This window comes from Ranitomeya variabilis, chromosome 4 (genome assembly GCF_051348905.1).
Source record: "Ranitomeya variabilis isolate aRanVar5 chromosome 4, aRanVar5.hap1, whole genome shotgun sequence".
NCBI classification, from domain to species: Eukaryota; Metazoa; Chordata; class Amphibia; order Anura; family Dendrobatidae; genus Ranitomeya; species Ranitomeya variabilis.
In genome coordinates, this window is record NC_135235.1 from 688,519,814 (window position 1) to 688,542,437 (window position 22,624).

Below are 22,624 nucleotides of genomic sequence, written 5' to 3' on the forward strand. Positions count from 1 at the left end.
CAGGCCGGCACAGGTCTCTGGAGTTATCTTGGCCCACTCCTCCATGCAGATCTTCTCCAAGTTATCTAGGTTCTTTGGGTGTCTCATGTGGACTTTAATCTTGAGCTCCTTCCACAAGTTTTCAATTGGGTTAAGGTCAGGAGACTGACTAGGCCACTGCAACACCTTGATTTTTTGCCTCTTGAACCAGGCCTTGGTTTTCTTGGCTGTGTGCTTTGGGTCGTTGTCTTGTTGGAAGATGAAATGACGACCCATCTTAAGATCCTTGATGGAGGAGCGGAGGTTCTTGGCCAAAATCTCCAGGTAGGCCGTGCTATCCATCTTCCCATGGATGCGAACCAGATGGCCAGGCCCCTTGGCTGAGAAACAGCCCCACAGCATGATGCTGCCACCACCATGCTTGACTGTAGGGATGGTATTCTTGGGGTCGTATGCAGTGCCATCCAGTCTCCAAACGTCACGTGTGTGGTTGGCACCAAAGATCTCTATCTTGGTCTCATCAGACCAGAGAACCTTGAACCAGTCAGTCTCAGAGTCCTCCAAGTGATCATGAGCAAACTGTAGACAAGCCTTGACATGACGCTTTGAAAGTAAAGGTACCTTACGGGCTCGTCTGGAACGGAGACCATTGCGGTGGAGTACGTTACTTATGGTATTGACTGAAACCAATGTCCCCACTGCCATGAGATCTTCCCGGAGTTCCTTCCTTGTTGTCCTTGGGTTAGCCTTGACTCTTCGGACAAGCCTGGCCTCGGCACGGGAGGAAACTTTCAAAGGCTGTCCAGGCCGTGGAAGGCTAACAGTAGTTCCATAAGCCTTCCACTTCCGGATGATGCTCCCAACAGTGGAGACAGGTAGGCCCAACTCCTTGGAAAGGGTTTTGTACCCCTTGCCAGCCTTGTGATCCTCCACGATCTTGTCTCTGATGGTCTTGGAATGCTCCTTTGTCTTTCCCATGTTGACCATGTTTGAGTGCTGTTCACAAGTTTGGGGAGGGTCTTAAATAGTCAGAAAAGGCTGGAAAAAGAGATAATTAATCCAAACATGTGAAGCTCATTGTTCTTTGTGCCTGAACAACTTCTTAATACTTTAGGGGAACCAAACAGAATTCTGGTGGGTTGAGGGGTTGAATAATAAATGACCCTCTGAAAAGACTTTTCCCAATTTAAAAAAAAAATAAACAAAGAAATAACATTCTTTTTTGCTGCAGTGCATTTCACACTTCCAGGCTGATCTACAGTCCAAATGTCACAATGCCAAGTTAATTCCAAATGTGTAAACCTGCTAAATCTGCAGGGGGTTGAATACTACTTGTAGGCACTGTATGTCTGTACAAATGTAAAATTACTATTCTAAAGCATGGTACTATAGAGCGAAATTGGGATTTATATCATTGTCACCGGTTGTTGTATTGTTTACTGTTTTTTCTTTCTTTTTATTGTTTTTCACCCAATTTGAATAAGAAAAACAAAATGTTGGTAATTCTTTGTTTTGTTCAATAAAAACGAACTGATTGAAAAAAGAAAGAACCTAAAGTCGTTAGGTTCCCGGGTCATTTTCCTTTTCTGTTTTTTGCTCCATTTCTTTCCAGAGCCATCATTTATTTTATTTTTCCATCAATATGGCCGTATGAGGCTTGCTTTTTTTGCAGGACAAGTTGTACTTTTAAACAACACCGTTGATTTTACCATATAATGTACTGGAAAGCAGAAAAAAATTCCAAAAAAGTGCTATTTCACAATTATTTTATTTTTTACCATGCTATAATTCTCCAGATACCAAACTTGTATAGTGTTTTTTTTATTTAACTGGTGAAAAAAATTAAAAATACACGCTAAAATAATTTTAGATTTTGATAGACCAGGCGTTTCTGAACTCAGCGTGTATTTTTGATTTTTTTTTTATTGTTTTATTTTGAATGGGGTGATTTGAGGTTATATATTTGTAAAAATGTTTAAATATTTTTAAAAACCTTTTTTTTTCTACTTCTTACTTGCTTCATCAGTCTCCATAGGATCATTCGATCGCGTGTGCTACACATAGCAAGGCTTCAGCCTGCTATGTTTAGCAAACATGCTCATCTGCTATGAGTGCTGGCCATAGGGTGGTGCTCATAGCACATCCGGTATGATAACCACAGGGGTCTCCTGTTACCATGCTAACCCATCGGCGCCCCGCGATCATGTGACAGGGGCACTGACAATGTGAGCTAGTGACGCACTTATAGTGTGGCCATGTTAAATGCCGCTGTCAGAGTTGGACAATGGCATTTAACATCTTTGACATCTTAACAGCCACGGGTGCATTGCGATTCCATCAGCCGCTGGTAGGGACACATGACGCTGATCAGATCAGCTGTTGTATGCTTGAAAACATGCAAACTCAGCGCTGGAGCCAACATGGGGTGCAGGGACACGATCAATGATGTATATACAGTGGGTACGGAAAGTATTCGGACCCCTTAACATTTTTCACTCTTTGTTTCATTGCAGCCATTTGGTAAATTCAAAAAAGTTCATTTTTGTTTTTTATTAATGTACACTCTGCACCCCATCTTGACTGAAAAGAAACAGAAACGTAGAAATTTTTGAACATTTATTAAAAAAGAAAAAGTGAAATATCACATGGTCATAAGTGTTCAGACCCTTTGCTCAGCCACTCATCTATAAGTCACATGCTGTCCATTTCCTTGTGATCCTCCTTGAGATGATTCTGCTCTTTCACTGGAGTCCAGCTGTGTTTAATTAAACTGATAGGACTTGATTTTGAAAGGTGCACACCTGTCTATTAGTGATGAGGAGAACTAAAATGCTCGGGTGCTCGTTGCTCGAGTTGAGCAAATTGGAATACTCGGGTACTAGACCTGAGCACCGAGCCCAATGTAAGTCTATGGGAAATCCGAGCATTTTTACCGCGTTCCCCCCCTTGGGTCCTTTTAAGGTCTGAAAATTATGGAAACACTGCTCAAGTGACACAGGAACATCATGGGGATCGCCCCTGGAAGCATTTCTGACTCCTAGGTCCCAGCTGTAAGCAATGTTGTCAGAGTTTCACGCCATTTTTACAGGTGCACCAAAAAACATACAAAACCAAAATGTAATGACTTGTATATAAGGCAAAATAATTAACCCCAGACCAAATTGTTCCTCCACCACTTGGGCTATGTTAACACGCAGCATTTTTGATGCATTTTTCAACTCTTACATTGCTTTCAACCACTACAAATGCACTCACTGGGAAATGTTATTGTAACATTTAAAAACCCTAGCTGGCCATGACACATAAGGAGACACATCTTGCTTCATTTATGAAGGAGGGACTCTTAAAGTCACAAAGCCCATTTTTAGAGGGGCATCAGGCGGCATTAATATTCTTAAAGGGCCATTATTAAACAGTGGGTCTCCTATGCTGTTATTGCCTATGTAGTGAGTGGCTGGGTGGCCAAGAATTACGAGGCACCCCAATACCTCCTTCACGAGAGGTACAGCAGAGCTTCCTGAAAAAATGTTGCATTGAATGCAAGGCCTGCCCTGCTATCAAGTCATATGCACCCCAAGAAGCCTTTGAACCCAGGTACTGGATGGCCACAGGAAAACCCACTTCACATTCTTCAGTTGGTCCTGCCATACTGTTTCCTTATGCGTTGAATGCAAGGGCTACCTTGACCCAAATTTACACGCACCCCAATCCCCCCTTGGAAGAAACATGGAGGAGGGCCTCCTAAAAAAACCTGCCCTATTACAAAGGAGCGGGTCTCCTAGACTCGTAATGCCCATATACTAAGTGCATGGGCTAACAAACATTTCCCTATGGGGGGTACATTTAAAAAAAATATTTTATGGGGATCATAGACACCCTTGCCAAAAAATTGACTGTCTTTAGCAGCACGGAACAGGTGAACTCTGGTGATCTAGTGTGTTATGTTCCGGTGACCCTGGATCCGCATGTGACTATCTCTGGAGTAGGTGGTACCTGTACTGACCGCAATCCTAATTCTGACACCGCAACTAGAAGTAGCCGTGGGATGTACCTAACATGGCCTAGACACCTCGACACAGCCGGAGGACTAAATACCCCTAAAGATGGAAATGGGAAATCCTATCTTGCCTCAGAGCAGAGCCCCAAAGGATAGGCAGCCCCCCACAAATATTGACTGTGAGTTTAAGAGGAAATACGTACACAGGCAGAAAAGACAGAGTTTAGCAAAAGAGGCACTTCTAGCTAAAATAGAAAAGGATAGGACAGAGTACTAAGCGGTCAGTATTAAAACTCTAGAAAAATCCACAGCAGAATATACTATCTACTACATCTAACTAAAGACATAGGATGTATATCTGCATCTCCAAAGAATCCAGCATGACAGAAAAATCCAAACAAAGTCTAAGCTGGACAAAAACACAATAGATTGCACTGCACATAAAAGCACACTGCATGCGTGCTACAGAGAACAAAAACCAGACACTTAGCTGAAATGACAGCAGGGCAAGTGGAGCCAGACAGAGATGCAATCCCTCCAAGATACAATGGACAACTGGCAGGGATAGATGGATCCTACACACCTAAATACCTAATAGAGCTGCAATAAGCAGAAACACCTGCCCTAGCTTACAATCCAGAGACCACTGCACTACCACTAACAACCACCGGAGGGAGCCCAAGAGCAGAATTCACAACACTAGTGGCGGAGAATGATGAGACATGGAGGAAGGCCTCATTAAAAACTAGGCCCAAATTAAAGGAGCGGGTCTTTAGACTTGTAATGCCCATACACTAAGTGCATGGGCTGACAAACATTTCCCCCTTGGGGAGTAACATTTTTTTTTTGTTTCAAATTAGTAACAGGCATCTTAAAAACACCCTTGTACAAAAATATTGTGACTTTTTCACCCTGGGGTTCTAGTGGTTGTGGATGATGAGGATAAGGAGGAGGATAACACCAAACAGATCAAATCATGAAGCGTGTACTTGTGTGTGGCTGTGAAGAGGTACATGAGAATACACCGCCACAAAAAAACCCAATGTATTTGAGGTTATGTTTCGCTGTTTTCATTCGGTGGTGTACAGAAGTCTTGCCCAATCCAGCCGTTGTTCATTTTTATGAGTCAGCCTGTCAGCATTTTCAGTTGACAGGCGGATGTGCTTATCAGTTACAATTCCACCAGCGACACTAAAAACCCGCTCTGACAGAACGCTAGCAGCAGGGCAGGCCTCCAAGGTGTAGAGAGCCAGTTCATGCCACGTGTCCAGCTTGAATACCCAATAATTAAAAGGCACAGAGGAATCACGGAGGACGTTTGCACGATCAGCAAGGTGACAGCACCCCTTGCCTCTGTGCCGACATGGTGAGAGGGTCTGAGAAAACTGTCCCAGAACTTTGTCATTGTTTCCCTGCCTGTGCTGGATGGTACTTCTGTCTCTCTTGCTTGGACTCCATGGTTGTACAACAAACTTTGACGTCTTCTGCCAGCATTTTCAGATGGGAATTTTTTTAGTAATTTCGCTACAAGGGCCCTGTGGTACTGCACCATTTTATACACCTGTCTACCTCTGGAAGAAGAGATTGAAAGTTCTCCTTGTAGCGTGGGTCCAGAAGTGTCACCAACCAGTAATGAGTGTCACCGAAAATGTTAATAATGCGAGGGTCAAGGGAAATGCAGTGCAACATAAAGTCAGCCATGTATGCCAGACTGCTAACAGGCAAGACTTCCGTGTGCTCACCAACACGATGACTAACCATGCTGTCCTCCTCATCCTCCTCCTCCCTGTCCTCAGGCCATCCACGCTGAACAGACGGTATGACAGCCGTGCAGGTAGTACCATCTATAGCCCATGAAAATAGCTCCTGTTCTTACTCCTCCTCCTCTTCCTCATTGTCTAGCAATCCACGTGTAATAATTTTATGGGTACTACGGAATCTAATAGCATGGGATAAAGCCAGTCCGAAAACAAAGTTGCAGCAAAGAATGTTTTTACTCGAAACAGAAAAGTAAACAGAATTGACACAGATATTTCTGCAATTGAAACGAGGTCTTCAGCTCTATATAGTAAATAGCAAACAAAGCATAATACCGATATTCCTGCAGTAGTAACAAGGTCCTCAGCACAATAAAGTAAATCACAGCAGACTTAGAGGCAAACAGATATTTAAACCAGGAAGTCCAATAAGGTTATAGTGTGAATGCACACAGTACTTTAAATGAGGAAGTCCAGCAAAACTTGATCACACATGTGCGCAGTACTTGTAGTAGGAGTCCAATAATTCTCAGATGATGCGTTGTGTGAATGCAGTCCTGGGAAAGAGAGGACGAGGGGAAAAGAGGGAGAGCGCTATCTAAGCGTAGCAGATGAGTAAATATTTCTAGATGAGACAAGCACAACTTAAATCTTGCTCACCTGGTGTGGTTGTGCAAAGAGGCACAACACTGGGAAAGGTTTTGCAAACAAAGAAGATACTTCCACTGGTGCGCAGCCCGTCGCAGAAGTTTCAGAGGAGAGAGGTAGCTGAATGCAGAAAGGCAGACCACCGAGTTGTGAGCAGAAGAAGCAGGGAGTTCACCAGCAAACCAGCAGAAGCTCAGGAGCCAGCAGAACAAAATACTCAGGCACCTTAGAACACATGACCCGGACTTAAATAATCAGGCTGACAGGAAGTTCCATGACAGGGCGAGATCCAAGACTCCATCTTTGATCAGGGTGAACAGGCACCAGAAAAGTCCAGAATCCTTACACCACGATGAGATGACATGAGGCTGGGCTGCATGTAATCACCCTGTATGGTTTCTTGTTCCATGTCCTTGTGCTCCGCCTGCAGTGCATCCTCTTTAATTGTGAGCAGAGAGGTTTTCAGAATGCAGAGAAGCGGGATGATGAAGCTAATTTTGGCGTCATTGCCGCTGACATCTTGGTGCAGTCCTCAAAGTTTTTGAGAATTGTACATATGTCTGACATCTATGTCCACTCCTGAGGTCTTATGTGTGGAGTCTGAATTGAATAACGATGACCTTGTTGATTCTGGTAGTCAATAACTGCCCTCCTCTGCTCATCAGTCCTTTCCAACATATGTAGTGTAGAGTTCCAACGCGTGGGGACATCACACACCAGTCGGTGAGCTGGAAGATGCAAATGTAGCGCCCCCACTGCCGCAGGGCCGAGGGGTACCCGGTACCGGGCCTCTGAGTCTCTGCTCTGGGATTGTCACGGTGGCTAGACCCGGTCCGTGACCCTGCTGAGGGGCGTACAATAAAGGTGGTGGTGTGGGATGTCGTTATGGTGTGGTGAAGTGCCGGTCGCGGTAAATAATGAGGACACCAGGTTGCAGTCTCTTTACCTCTTTACTGAAGGCTTCAGGGTCCTCAGTCCGGAATACGGTTAACCAGGCTGCGCAAGTCCGGCCGGTCCGATGGCACCTCCAGAGTTCCCTTTGCAGGTGGAAATCTGTGCCTACCTTCTAGCGCTGTGTGTTGCGGTCCTCCCCTGCTGTGCTCACGGGATAGTCCCCACAACTGTTGTGTCTGTTTCTCGTGTTCCCTCACAACTCGATTCTGATGTTCTTCCACGTCCCCCAGATCTTATGGATAGGACGCACCCGTATGACGGGGAGGCTCGGAGCTCTTCCGGGACTCTAGCGTCGCCCCACTCCTGTTGTTACCCCCCCTGTGTCTTCCTAGGTCAATTGGGTGAGACAGCCCGCCTATAACTGACTGTCCTGCCGTAGGTTTGAAGTTTGGCCTGGAGCTCTATACTTCCTCGGCGTTCCGGCCACCGGTTATGCGCCTCAGTAGGATGTTGCCTCGTCTTACAGCACGACTCCTACTGGTATTCTCCTTGTTGCGTTGATCTCGTTTCTCACTCAGCACAATAAACCTCGCTTCTTGTCCTTTCTTGGGGTACCGCTGCTATATCGTGCAGGCGCGGTCCCGTAACGTTCTCTCTGGTTGCTAGGCCTCTGTCAGGATCCCACCCCTGACAGGGACCCCTCCGAATCTTCCCCTACAACACCCTCTGCCACAAGGTGTTGCCTGGTTCCAACCCAGTCAGCTTTCTGTCCTAACTTCCTGCCTAACCCCCAGTTTTACCAGATTGTGAGGAGTGGCCTAATACATAGAACCCTTAGCTCCCCCTGGAGGCCAGACTGTGAAGTGTATTGGTGTCTGTGCTACCTGGTCAGATGAACTCCTTCAGTGCCATCAGACGTACCATAGCCCCCCTTAGCGGCGGAGCAACAGTACTGCAACGACCAGGACTCTGGGGCGCTGCACTAATGCTGCTGAAGCACGGCAAGGGCGGCTGAAGCTGTAGCTGACTTTCTACAATTGGCAGACAGTCGGCCTACTTTCACTAGCAGATGCGGCAGCTCCGGGTAGGTTTAGAGAAAACGTTGAACAACGAGGTTAAAGGGAACCTGTCTCCCCCAAAATCGAAGATGAGCTAAGCCCACCAGCATGAGGGGCTTATCTACAGCATTCTGTAATGCTGTACATAAGCCCCTGATGTATCCTGAAAGATGAGAAAAAGAGGTTAGATTATACTCACCAGGGGGGGCGGTCCGATCCGATGGGCGTTGCGGTCCGGGGCCTCCTATCTTCATAGGACGATGTCCTCTTCTTGTCTTCATGCTGCGGCTCCCGCGCAGGCATACTTTGTCTGCCCTGTTGATGGCAGAGCAAAGTACTGCAGTGCGCAGGCGCCAGGCCTCTCTGACTTTTCCCAGTGCCTGCGCACTGCAGTACTTTGCTCTGCCCTCAACACGGCAGACAAAGTATGCCTGCATCGGAGCCGCAGCATGAATACAAGAAGAGGATGTCATCATAAGAAGATGGGAGGTTCCGGACCGCGACACCCTTCGGATCGGACCACAGTGGGACCGCCCCAGGTGAGTATAATCTAACCTCTTTTTCTCATCTTTCAGGATACATCGGGAGCTTATCTACAACATTACAGAATTCTGTAGATAAGCCCCTGATGCTGGTGGGCTTAGCTCATCTTCGATTTTGGGGGTGACAAGTTCCCTTTAAGCACATGGGCTAGGCAAGATACATGTGTGAGCTCACCTTGCCTCAGAGCCGCCACCAGGTTTCGGCCATTGTCACATACGACCATGCCTGGCTGTAGGTTAAGCGGTGTCATCCAAAAATCTGACTGCTCTTCCAGCACTGTCCACAACTCTTCAGCATTGTGCAGCTTGTTGCCTAAGCAGATTAGCTTCAGCTCAGCCTGTTGCCGCTTGGCTGAGGCAGTGCTGCTGTGCTTCCAGCTTCTGACTGATGTGCCCATTTCAGAGATGGAGGCTGAAGAGGAGGTGCAGGAACTGTGGGGGCAACCCTGATTGACATAGGGCCCGCTATCCTCGGTGTCGGGAGGATGTGTTCCATCCCAAGGTCCAACTGGGTCCCAGCTTCCACTATGTTAACCCAGTGTGCCATCAGTGAGATGTACCGTCTCTGCCCACAAGCACTTGTCCACGTGTCCGAGGTTAGGTGAACTTTCCCAGTAACAGCATTGTTGAGGGCACGGGTAATGTGGGACACGTGCTGGTGTAATGCCGGTATGGCACACCGGGAGAAATAGTGGCGACTGGGAACCGAGTGCCTTGGGACGGCTGCCGCCATCAGGTTGCGGAAAGCTTCTGTCTCAACGAGCCTAAAAGGCAACATTTTGAGCGCAAGCAGACTAGAAATGTGAGAATTTAGTACTGTGGCCTGTGGGGCGTTGGTTGCGTATTTCCGCTTGCATTCCAATGACTGGGGTATAGACACCTGAAGGCTGCGCTGTGACAAGGATGTGGATGGGCTTGATGATGGTGCTGGTTGACTGTAGGCAACAACAGGTGCAGGGCACGAGGCAGCTTCGCATGCACTGTGGACTGGGATTGGCTTCTACGCAAAACAGTGGAAGAAGCAGTGGTGTCACCTGCAGACAGTGTTCCTGGAGCCTGGGGTTCGGCCCACAAAGTCAGGTGCTTTGCTGCCATGTGCCTGATTATGCTGGTGGTGGTCAGGCTGGTAGTTTTGCTACCCCTGCTTTGCGGGCATGGCAGGTGCTGCAAATGGCCTGTTTGGGGTCATCGTCACAGTCTTTAAAAAATAACCAGACTTGGGAAGATCTAACAGTTGGAATCACAACTTCCGTCATATTGGTGTTACAGGGAACGGATGCGGCCACCACACTGCTTTTTCCTGCCTGTTGGGGTGCTATGCCTCCTTCCCCATGTGTGCTGTTGTCTTTGCTCTGCATGTCCTCCTGCCAGGTTGGGTCAGTTACTATGTCATCCACCACCTTGTCTTCCACATCCGCACCCTGCTCCTCCTCCTGACTTTATGGCAATTGTGTCTCATCGTCCACCTCTTGTGACAATTTCCCACCATCGCTTTCATGTGACAGTGGCTGCTGAAATCTTTGGGCATTGCTACATGCAATCTCATCTTGTCCCTATGGGAGGTGGAGCCGCATATTCATCACTGTAATGAGCGGTACCACGTGACCGCTCACACAGGACAGGCTGCCGGCGCTGAGAGGAGGCATCGCAAGAGCTGGGTGAGTATTTCTCTGCAAGCGGGCTGGCGCACGGGGGGTGGGAGGCGGGAGGTGACCCCAAACTTTAAAAAATGTTTTAAAAAAACCTTGATTTTTCAATCCTCTCCAGCGAACGCTGCTGGGGAGAAGGAATGAATGCCGGCTTCAGCACCAAAAGCAGGGGACAGCACTTAACTGTAGCGCTGTCTCCTGCACGGTCCGTGTGGTCCTCAGTCGGCACATGGGTGGCACACGGCTGCCGCATGTGTGCCACACTGATGTGCCACGTGAGCACACGGACACGGATAACTCCGGTGCCGATTTCTCCGGTACCGGAATTATCTGGACGTGTGAGACTGGCCTTATACACATTTACATTTTTTTGCCAGATACATGACCGGGCTCCAGGTTGTATTTATTGCCTGTTTTACTTAAGCTCCTCTCTACTCTCTGTGGTTCCCAGGGTTTAATTGCAGGCTCGTACATTGCGAGATTTAACTCATTTGCAGCATTCCTTTCACCCTTTCAGGGCCACTAGCATATTGTATATGTGTACACGCTACATGCCCTTTACATTTGCTTTCATTTAGGACACATATAGGGACGCCTATAATGTGTGTGTGTGCTTTTTAGAGGGCTTGGTCTGTGCATTTCTGTTATAAACATTTATGTTGGCATAGCTCATATTGTATTTCTTGTGAACGAGGTGTTTATTAGTACAGTATATTTAGCGTGTTTTTTGCAGATTTCGCATTTCCTGCATAGGCTGTTATATTGGGGTGTTGTGTACTTTGTTACAGTTTTGTAATTGATTTTATATTTGTATGGTGTTTTTGCTTGTAATAAAATGTATTCTATATTTTGCTATATATTTTGTAGTAGGTGTGCACGTTCTTTTTGGCTCTTTTTCTTTTTTGATCATATTTGCTGTTTCCATGCCTAATGTAGCACCCTGTTACTTCATTATATACTTGCCTATATTCTAGTGGTGCACACGCCATTATTCTTATTTTCTGGCCTTATACACAGACGGCTCCGCTCCGTACACCTCATACACACACGGCTCTGCTTCGTACAGCTCGTACACATATGGCTCCGCTCCGTACACCTCGCACACACAGCCCCACTCCGTACACCTCGTACACACACGGCTCTGCTCAGTACACCTCGTACACACACGGCTCCACTCCATACAACTCGTACACATTCGGCTACGCTCCGTACACCTTGTACACACACTGCTCCGCTCACACTGTAAACCCCTCCTGACCCCACACATAAACTTCCCCTCATCCAGCACCATGACAACCAGCACAGCAGAGTCCTGCATACACTGAGGCCCCTGATCATGTGACCCCTGACTCCTCCCCTCCTGTGACCTCATCACAGGTCCTGTGTGCACAGAACAGCCATATATGTGACAGACACTCCTGGATCTTCTCCTTTCTGGGGCCGGTTCCTCCTGTGAGTCCCTTTCGCCCCGTTTCCTCTCCGCTGACCGACATCACTTTATGAGGTAATAACTCTGGAGATTCAGCGGATCCGGAGAGTCTGACATTGTTTTATTGTGACAAATTGTTCTTCGTGTTACTAGGAAATTTAGAACAATGTTATTTGTGTTTATTTGTGAAAATATTGAAAAGTTTGACTTTTTAATTTTTTTTTTTTCAATTTTTAAACTTTAAATTTTTATGCCATTAAACCAGAGAGTTATGTCACACAAAATAGTTAATAAATAACATTTCCCACATGGCGACTTCACATTAGCATCATTATTGAAACACAAACTATTAACCCTTCTAACAATTTCACATTTTTCCAACAAATTTACAAAAAATTTTTTTAGGGACCACCTCACATGTAAAGTGACTTTGAGGGGCCTATCTGACTGAAAATACCCCAAAGTGACGCCATTCTAAAAACTGCACCCCCTTGAGGTGCTCAAAACCACATTCAACAAGTTTATTAACCCTTCAGGTGCTTCGCAGAAATTTATAATGACCCCACAAAAATGTTTTTGCTTTTTCACAACAGTAACAGGAGAAAATGCACCATACGATTTGTTGTGCAATTTCTCAAGAGTATGCCAATACTCTTATGAAGTAGAAAACTACTGTCTGGGTGCACAGCAAGGCTCGGAAGGGAACAACTACTATTTGACTTTTGGAATGCAATATTGGCTGGAATCAAGAGCTAATGCCATATCGCATTTGGAAAGCCTCTCATGTGCCCTACACAATTGGCCCCATTTTGCAAATATGACCCCTTAAAGAATTTATCTAGGTGTATCATGAGCACCTTGAACCTCCAGGTGCTTCACAGAATTTTATGTTAAAGGGCCACTGTCACCCCCTCCAGCTGTTATAAACTAAAAGAGCCACCTTGTGCAGCAGTAATGCTGCATTCTAACAAGGTGGCTCTTTTAGTTTTTGGTTCAAGTATTCCCAAAATAAAGCGTTTTGAAACTTATCCAAAATACCTGTCTTTAGCCAGGGAGGCGGGTCCTCACTCCCCAGCTTGAACCGCTACTCTGCCGTCACTCAAATCTTCAGGGGCTTTCGGCGCTGCCCCCTCCGCGCTTTTTTCGCTTCAAAACCGGCGCCTGCGCTGTGTTTAAGCTCTGGCCGTCTGACGTCCCAGCCAGGCTTGCAGACTGCGCCTGTGCGGGCAGTGCGGCCACCCTGCTACTGAATCCCCGCCCCGCAGTGTGTTATGCATTATGCACAGTGCGGGGCTGGGATTCCTAGGCACGGCACAGGCGCAGTCCGGAACCCGGCATCTGAGCTGACGGCCAATGCTCAATGCGCCTGCCCCAGGCAGAAGAGCACAGCGCAGGCCCGGATTTCAGAGGTAAACATCGCTGAGGGGGCGGCGACCAGCGCCCCAGAAGAGATGACTGACGGCAGTTGGGCGCTTCAAAGAGGGGGGTTCAGACCCGCCTCCCTGGATAAAAACAGGTATTTTGGATAAGTTTCAAAACGCTTTATTTTGGGAATACTTGAACCAAAAACTAAAAGAGCCACCTTGTTAGAATGCAGCATTACTGTTGCACAAGGTGGCTCTTTTAGTTTATAACGGCTGGAGGGGGGTGACAGTGGCCCTTTAAACCGTGAAAACAGAAAATTACATTTTTCCCATAAAAATTTTGTTTTAGCCTCCATAATACTTAAATGGAAGAAGTTTGGGACTACAAGAAGTCTTCCTAGACCAGGGTTACAGGTGAAAGTGGATCCCCAAATTTGTTTTGAATTTTCTCCTGAGTATGCCAATACCACATATGCGGTGGAAAACTGCTGTTTGGTTGCATGGCATGGCTCGGAATTGTAAGGAAATAGGTTGTGGTCCCAATGTCACATTTGGAGAGCTGTCATGATTCTCAATGGCGAGAGAACATAGCCCAGCATATATGAGAACTAGCTCTTGGAAGATGGAAACTATACTGACCATGAACTAAACCTGCCGCACAACTAGAAGTGGCCGGGTAGCATGCCTACGTTTTTTTATCCCTAGATGCCCAGCGCCAGCCGGAGAACTACCTAATCCTAGCAGAGGAAAAGACAGTCCTGGCTCACCTCTAGAGAAATTTTCCCAAAAGGCAGACAGAGGCCCCCACATATATTGGCGGTGATTTTAGATGAAATGACAAACGTAGTATGAAAATAGGTTTAGCAAAAATCGAGGTCCGCTTACTAGATAGCAAGAAGACAGAAAGGGCACTTTCATGGTCAGCAGAAAACCCTATCAAAACACCATCCAGAAATTACTTTAAGACTCTAGCATTAACTCATAACACCAGAGTGGCAATTTCCGCTCACAAGAGCTTTCCAGACACAGTAACGAAACAGCAGCTGTGAACAGGAACAAAATGCAAAAACACACAAGGACAAAAGTCCAACTTAGCTGGGAGTTGTCTAGTAGCAGGAACATGCACAGAAAGGCTTCTGATTACATTGTTGACCGGCATGAAACTGACAGAGGAGCAAGGATATATAGCGACTCCCACATCCTGATAGGAGCAGGTGAACAGAGGGGATGATGCACACAAGTACAATTCCACAAGTGGCCACCGGGGGAGCCCAGAATCCAATTTCACAACAGTACCCCCCCCTCAAGGAGGGGGCACCGAACCCTCACCAGAACCACCAGGGCGATCAGGATGAGCCCTATGAAAGGCACGGACAAGATCGGAGGCATGAACATCAGAGGCAGTGACCCAAGAATTATCCTCCTGACCGTATCCCTTCCATTTGACCAGATACTGGAGTTTCCGTCTGGAAACACGAGAGTCCAAGATCTTTTCCACAACGTACTCCAACTCACCCTCAACCAACACCGGAGCAGGAGGCTCAACGGAAGGCACAGCCGGTACCTCATACCTGCGCAACAATGACCGATGAAAAACATTATGAATCGAAAAGGATGCAGGGAGGTCCAAACGGAAGGACACAGGGTTAAGAATCTCCAATATCTTGTACGGGCCGATGAACCGAGGCTTAAACTTAGGAGAAGAGGACTTCCGGGGGCGGAGCCAACTAAGATGGCCGCGTTTTAGAAACGCTCCTTGCTAGTGAGAAACCTAATCTGGAGCCATCCTTGATTACAGCCTTCAAGTGCTGGCTGTTCACATCGGATGTGATTCCCCTTGAAAAGAGGATTGCAGAGATAAGCGTATTATTTTGCCCGGGAGTCCCTGCCGTTTACTGTCCTTTCTGGGGGATGAGAACTAACTTGTGGCCTGAAAGTGGACCACGAGGCGCTGAGGCAAAGTGCAGACACCCTGACCGCATTGTCAACGGTGTTGGGGGATACGTAGCCGGAAGACAGGATTGAGACTCTGGTAAGCTCCTGCTCTGGCTGTGGTTGGAGGGTGACGGAAGAAGCCGTGGAGAAGTTGCGGTTCCAGGGAGCGATAAGTGGGAGCTGGAAGACGCGAGGGTGCGGCTCCTGGTAGCCATACTTACCGGACGGATTTGGGCGGCTTTGGAGGAACCCATCGGAGGGATTGACCCGACGGAGGAGCCGGTGGTGGGGAGCTCGGTCTGGTCTGGTGACATCGGGGCATCGCGGCTGCGGTGTGGAGACGTCTTCCCGCCATATTTGCTCTTGGTCTGGAGCTGGATCTCTGGCCCCCCCATTAGACGGCCGATAAATGTGGGAAGGAAGAGGCTGTCAGGGCGGAGGTCAGTAGCGTTGTCTTATTTATTGGGCTGGCTTTTGTAACCCAAGTAACTGAACAATCCTCTGGTTCTGCTGGACCCCTGTTTGTTACTGGCAGTGCGGTCCTCAGACCTCAATGTTATTACAGAGTACATGCCTCAGCGTGGGGTGAAATACTTTTGGAAATTCCCTGGAGAGAAGACAAGGACTTCCTTAGTATTGGGAAGCATGGGCAGAGTTAGTTTTATTTTGTTTTGAACTCTTTTTTTTTTTTTTTAATTTTTATTTTCAATTTTTTTTCTTTTTCTTCCCAAGTTTATTTGGTTATAATTTTCCCTCCTTTACAATTTCATTTTCCTGGTGACTAAGTGGAGTGGGGTTTGGAGTGGAAGGAAGAGGAAGGAGTTACCCCTCTATACCCTGCAACAAGATAGACTGGTTGGAGAAGGAGGAGGATATTGGTTGTCTGTTCATAATTAACTTTGTTTTTCCCTTCTTTTCATTGACATTGTGGGGAGTCACATTTTTGAGATTTGCAACCAAATAACGCCATCTAGTGGCACCATAAATCTTTATTGCATTGCACAAACTTACTGTGCTGAATGTTATTGTTCTTTTTCTTATTGTCATAATATATATACTTAATAATATCTGCTATATTGATCACAGTTACAAGCTGTTCATATTTGCTGAAATTCTTTAGGAGATATTTTATCATATGCATAATCCTCTCATTTTTACTGTGATTTCTCGCTTTTATTGACTTTGAACCTCAATTTTACAAGCCTAAGTGATAGTGAGACCTGAGAAGGGTGGGTACAAAACTAAAACTTATTTTTGAGGCTCTTGGTGGTGGAGAGGTCTTAGTGCTACCCCATTATGGAAAAATACCTGGAAAAAACACAGGCTCCCTCACAGAAAGAAATCACATCTAGGCGCACCAAACATAAGAATAAAAATAGAGCAGAGGGTGGGTCTTTGGCTGGGGGGTCTCTGGATCGGATGTGGTTGGGAGAAGGGTCACAGGACGCCTCCGATTCACAGTCCCCACCTGAACCTCATACTGCCACGGCTCAAGCAGTATCAAAAATTCTTCTTCCATATTTTGATAAAAAATTTGAAACTTGGAATAAGGCCCTTGAGGCAACAGTGACTGCTGTGTCGGCAAATACATCTCGGATCACGGAAGCTGAACAGCGGATTAGTGATATGGAAGACACGGTAGTAAATACCCAAACTACGGTGGAGGCACAAAAGATTCTTATTGGTTCTTTGCTGGATAAGGTTGAAGACCTTGAGAATCGTAGTAGAAGATCCAACCTTAGGTTTATCGGTATTCCTGAGAGTTGTAAGGGGATGGATCTTATTCGGTTCTTAACAGTTGATCTGATGGAGGCCCTTCAGTTGGAGCCTGGTTCTTCTAGACAAATTGAAAGGGCACACCGGGTGGGACCAGAGAGGAGGGAGTCTGGTGCGAGGCCTCGCCCGGTCATTACTAAATATTTCCACTATCAAGATAAGGAGAGAGTTTTGGCAGCAGCCAGAAACCTTAGAGATGTTACTATACAAGGGGCAAAGATTCTGGTGTTCCAGGACTTCTCAGTAGCTGTTTCCCGGCGGAGAAAGGAGTTTGGCCCGGTTTGTCGGTTCCTCATTGATCAAGGGGTCCGTTTTGCATTGGCTTACCCGGCCAGACTCCGAGTAACACTGGGTACAGAGACAAAGTTGTTTGAAGACCCTAAGATTGCTTTAGACCAGCTGAAACGAGATCTTGCTTCCCCAGATACTTGAAGACACATTATAATGTTTGGGGCGAGATTGGGTATGAGATTGATTAATCTTTCCTTAAATAAGCCAAAATGATAAGGAACATGAGTTACATAGTGAGATTGACTATACTTTGGTTAAGATCAATTTTATATGTAAATAAGAAACTGGTTGTTGTATTTTTACATAAGTGTATTGTTGCTAATGATGTCACACACCTATCTACTTTAGAGGGTCGCGGAGCGGCTGGGACTCCGAAACCCTATGTGCTACCATGCATTGGAAATGCTCTGCCTCTATACCATTTTTATACACCATGATGACAACATCGCGCATGCCTGATCGGAAAGAGACAGGTAATCCTTTAAAAATCTTGTCATGGAATGTAGCGGGCCTTAACTCGCCGGTGAAACGGCGTCGTGTATTGCAGGCACTCAAACGAGCTAAACCGGATGTCATATTTTTGCAGGAAACTCATTGGTCACACAAGGATACATTACATTTGAAGGATAATTGGTTGGGTCAGACTTATGCTACTTCATACTCTTCCAAAAAGCGGGGTGTGGCCATAATTTTTGCTAGACACTTGCAGGTGACTCTGGGGGACATGGTGATGGATCCGCAGAGTAGGTTCCTTCTTATGAAAGTGATTATTGAAGATACCCCTTATTCGTTGTTGAACGTTTATGCTCCTAATGTTGATAATACTGCCTTTTTTGCATCCGTTTCTCAGATGATCTTAACTATGGACTTGCCTAATTTGGTGGTGGGGGGTGACCTTAATGCTGTGTTGGATCCGCAATTAGATAGGTCTGTGGTCCTTCCCACTCCCTACTCCGGATCGGGACCTGGCTTGACTAACCTTATGCGTGATACTTCTCTGGTAGACATATGGCGAGTATTGCATCCGATGGAAAGAGACTACACCTGCATATCTAAGGCGCATAAGTCCCTCTCACGTATTGACATGTTTTTGGTAGGTGAGTCTCTTTTGCCGGGGGTGAGGGAAGCAGCTATAGGGGATGCTGGGATTTCGGATCACACTCCTATCACTTTATTTCTCCGCTGTGGTCGTGACCCACGTCAACCGGGCTCATGGAGATTTCCAGCCTACTTGTTCAAAAACAGAGAGTTTGGGACATTCCTCAAACAAGAGTGGGGTAATTTTGTGGATGACAACATACAGCACTGGGATGACTCTGTTCTTATGTGGGAGACGGGTAAGGCAGTTATGAGAGGGAGAATTATTGCATATGTGGTAGGGAAAAAGCGTAAAGCGGAACAAGAAATGAGAGACCTTCAGGGATTGGCCATATTGGCCTATAGACGGTATCTGGGAACTAATAATCCAGAGGATTGGTCACAATGGCAAGATGCTTTATCGTTATTAAATGCACATTTGACCAAGATAGCACAGCAGAAAGTAGACTTTAATAGGCAGCATTTCTTTAGATGGGGTAATAAAATAGGAACCTTACTGGCTAGGCTAGCAAATCCAAAAGGTCCCAGACAGAAAATACCACTTTTAGTAGACCCTATCTCAGGGAATCACCTGACTAACAGTAAAGACATATTGCAGGCTGTGCATGCTCATTATGCAGCTATCTACTCCACAAGGGGAGGAGACATCTCTTCCATAACACATTCTTTAAATTCTTTGCAATTACCTATGTTGACAGATTCTCAGCGTGCAACTTTGGAGATGCCCATCACATTAATGGAGGTCAGTTCAGCTATTAAAACAATGGCAAATTATAAATCACCGGGCCCGGATGGTTTACCTGCAGAATATTATAAATTACTCTCTCCTGATATAGATCCTCTCCTTAAGGATTTATTTAATTATTATCTGTATGGGGGCACATCCCCAACTTCTTTTAATTCTGCATTGACTTCCTTGATTTTAAAGCCAGGAAAGAGCCCAACGCAGATAACATCATACAGACCCATATCTTTGTTAAATTTGGATTACAAATTGCTGGCAAAGATTATGGCCAATAGAATACAGACGTTTCTCGCTGAGATCTTGTCATCTAATCAATATGGTTTCACAAGAGGCAGACACTCGACTATTGCTGTTCGCACCGCAATTGCAGCCACTATAGTTTCAGCTAGAAATGCGAACTCTCCTAACATTTTGTTGAGTCTAGATGCAGAGGCTGCGTTTGATAGTGTAGAGTGGCATTGGATACATGCGGTGCTAGAAAGACAGGGATTTGGTGAGAGATTTGCGGCATTAATCAGATTATTATATAATTCGCCTACATCCAAAATCATAGTTAATCAACAACTAACGGAGAGGGTGGAGTTAACTAGGGGTACCCGCCAAGGTTGCCCGCTTTCCCCCATTCTATTCAACCTTGCCCTTGATCCTCTTATACGTGCTTTAGAGTCCCTACCAATGTTTAGAGGGATACGGGTGGGGAGAATGTGCTTGAAGCTCACGGCATTTGCTGATGACATCTTGCTATACATTGCTAATCCAGAGGAGGCCCTTCCTGAAATTATGGCCCTCATAACTAAATTGGGAACTATGTCTGGATATTCGATTAATTCAGCCAAGTCTAAGGCACTTAGTTTGTGTGCTCCGCGCAAACCACCATGGGCAGGGTTATATACTTTTGAATGGTGTAAAGATGCTTTGCCTTATTTGGGGGTTCTTATAACTAGGAACCCTCATAATCTCCAGAGAAGTAACCTCTTTCCTCTTATACAAAAAATTAAAAGGGAACTAGAAGGTTGGAAACACTTAACGCTTTCATATTTAGGTCGGGCATATTTGTTAAAAATGGTTGTTTTCCCGCAAATTTTATATTTTATACAATCTCTTCCAATATTGCTTTCCTCTAGTGAATTGCGGCTAATAAATAGTATGTTTCGCACTTTCATTTGGGGAAAGAAGCATCATGCTATTAGCATGGCCATATTGGAACAGCACATATTGAATGGAGGCATTAATTTTCCAAATTTGGAGAAGTACAATTTGGCGGCGCTGCTTCGTTATCTTAAAGACTAGATTCAAGATACTTCTATATACACTAATACTCAATTAGACCAGAATTTGATACCCCATACCAACTTATTATATCTCTTACATACACATAGGGAACTATTACCCTCCTCAGTGATGGATAATCCACTGATAATGGTGATGTGGACGATATGGCATAGGATACGTCATAAATTTTTTCTTAATGCACACTCCTCACTTTTCTTGCCAATATTAGGGAATCGAGACGTGGGGTTGAGACGGGGAGTGGAGAGCTGGAGCGATAGGTTTCGGGCGGTGACAGTGGGTTCTATAATGGATTCTTCGACACGTAGGCCATACCCATGGGCAAACACTCGGAGATACCTTCCTTTGACAATGGGTTGTCTTGCGAATTGTGCAATCTTGGAGGTTTATGCTACAGGGGTAGGAGAGAGGTTATCTGAACTTGATTGGGAAAACCCATTGGACACCATGTTACGAGATAGATCTCCATTATCACACTCTACTTCTAGATTCTATCACATGTTGAGAGGGGAAATGGATTATGCTAGACGAAAAATGGGCCTTCCACGATGGCTTGCTCGTTTTCCAGATTTAACTTTAGAACATATCCTCAAAGCAATGTCTTATGCTTGGAAGGCTTTACCGGCCTCTTCTTATCGGGAAATGTTGCTTAGATTATACCATGGCACATATATATCCCCACACCGTTCGTTCCTCATGGGTTTGTCACAATTGGCCAATTGTCTGAAGTGTGAGGCTCCTGGGGCTGATCTTTATCACCAGTTTTGGGATTGTGCGGTGATTAAGGGGTTTTGGAGTGAGGTTAAAAATTTTTGCTTGGTCCATCTCCTTAATTATATACCTTGTACGCCGGAGTGGGCGATATTGGGAATATGGCAGGGGGAGGGATCAAGAATCACAAGAGGGGCTAAACGTCTGATATCTATAGTGTCCATGGTGGGGAAAAAATGTATCTTACAACAATGGATTATGGCGGAACCTCCTACGCTGGGAATGTTCTTAAATAAATTGAAGCATGTGTTTCGTATGGAATGGATAGAGGCGCAACTGGGGGAGGATCACATGGTGTCCCGCTTTTTTGATACTTGGGAGAGTTTTATTGATGTGTTCTCTGAAGAGATAAGAACCCATCTTATAGCTTGCTTTGAAAAGTCCCCATGGTACATTAATAGGATACTAGCAGGGGATCCCCCGATCCGATCTGGAAGACATGTTAGGGTGTGACTGAAGCGGCAATACACTTAATAATTGTTACCAGTAGATTAATATGTTTTAAATAATGAAAAGTTATTATTTGTTTGTTTTATAATCTTTATTTTGTTGTTCAAAAACAAAAGAAACAAAATAAGTTAAAATGAAGGCCATTTCCTTTCTAATTGTGCGATACTGTTTAGTTTATTGATCTCATGGACTCCGATTGTAATCTCATACGTCTTAATTATATGATGTCCTGGAGATGTGAAATTGTGTATTAATATAATGATTAATGTATTGCATAATCTTTGAACATGTATGTTATACCCTTCAATAAAAAACTTCTTAAATAAACTTAGGAGAAGAAACCCTCATAGGGACAAAACGAGAAGACAACCACACCAAGTCCCCAACACAAAGCCGAGGACCAACACGACGACGGCGGTTGGCAAAAAGCTGAGTCTTCTCCTGGGACAACTTCAAATTGTCCACCACCTGCCCCCAAATCTGATGCAACCTCTCCACCACAGCATCCACTCCAGGACAATCCGAAGATTCCACTTGACCGGAGGAAAATCGAGGATGAAACCCCGAATTACAGAAAAACGGGGACACCAAGGTGGCAGAGCTGGCCCGATTATTGAGGGCGAACTCCGCCAAAGGCAAAAAAGCAACCCAATCATCCTGATCCGCAGACACAAAACACCTCAAATATGTCTCCAAGGTCTGATTAGTCCGCTCGGTCTGGCCATTAGTCTGAGGATGGAAAGCAGACGAAAAAGACAAATCTATGCCCATCCTAGCACAGAATGCCCGCCAAAATCTAGACACGAATTGGGTCCCTCTGTCAGAAACGATATTCTCCGGAATACCATGCAAACGAACAACATTTTGAAAAAACAGAGGAACCAACTCGGAAGAAGAAGGCAACTTAGGCAAGGGAACCAGATGGACCATCTTAGAGAAACGGTCACACAC

The 22,624-nt window shown here is 45.6% G+C and overlaps 1 protein-coding gene across 2 annotated transcripts in view; it reads left to right on the top strand.

Annotated features, from left to right (window-relative positions):
- Positions 1 to 22,624, top strand: part of LOC143767692 (oocyte zinc finger protein XlCOF8.4-like) — a 220,744-nt gene that overhangs the window by 166,247 nt on the left and 31,873 nt on the right. The window contains exon 1 of one of the 2 annotated variants that reach the window (XM_077256176.1): positions 11,911 to 12,028. The exons of the other annotated variant lie outside the window; for it this stretch is intronic. The gene's annotated coding sequence lies outside the window, so the exon portion shown is untranslated. Of the gene's footprint in view, positions 1 to 11,910; positions 12,029 to 22,624 lie in introns of those variants that run through there. 2 annotated transcript variants of the gene reach the window in all.